General features: G+C 36.1%; 1 protein-coding gene across 1 annotated transcript in view; it reads left to right on the top strand.

Moving 5' to 3' along the window:
- Positions 1-584, top strand: part of LOC119588630 (prefoldin subunit 6-like) — a gene marked incomplete in the record, with an annotated part of 20,197 nt that overhangs the window by 12,196 nt on the left and 7,417 nt on the right.

Raw genomic sequence — 584 nt, 5'->3', positions numbered from 1 at the left:
GGTTAAGAACCACTGGCCTAGAGTCAAAAAGCAAAGGAAAAAACATCATCCCTCCACGTCCAATTTGTTTGTCTTCTATGGATGACCTTGATATTAACCACATTTCGGAAGTTCGTGCACTCCAATATTTTTTTTTGGGTTCCATAAGATTATATTGGAAGATTTGTTGTCACCTTTTTTTTATTGAAGTTAACTTACTGTTACTTGTTTTATAAAGTTATGAATCCATATAAAAGTGTGTCAATGTGAGGGGCAATACCATTGTGGGAAATATTGTTACCAAAGTGTGTTGTAATTCACATGCATGGAATATAGCGGGTAGGCACACACAAATAAGATAAAAGAGAGGGGGCTAGTGTAAGCAAACCATCAAAATACTGTGCCATGTCTCTTAAGTGGACATGAAACACATGTTCCCTTTAGCTGCCAAAGCAAGGGATACAAACTCAGCAGCCAATGCCTGACTGGCCACTGAATATAGTGTATACAAGTCTTTTTTTTTACAGTAAAAAGACTTCTATACATTAAGAGGCACTGGGTAATTCTTAGGTTTTAAAACAAATTGGTTGATACATTTAAATCAG

Source organism: Penaeus monodon, chromosome 24, assembly GCF_015228065.2.
Source record: "Penaeus monodon isolate SGIC_2016 chromosome 24, NSTDA_Pmon_1, whole genome shotgun sequence".
Classification (NCBI taxonomy): Eukaryota; Metazoa; Arthropoda; class Malacostraca; order Decapoda; family Penaeidae; genus Penaeus; species Penaeus monodon.
This window is presented reverse-complemented; position numbering and strand designations above follow the sequence as displayed.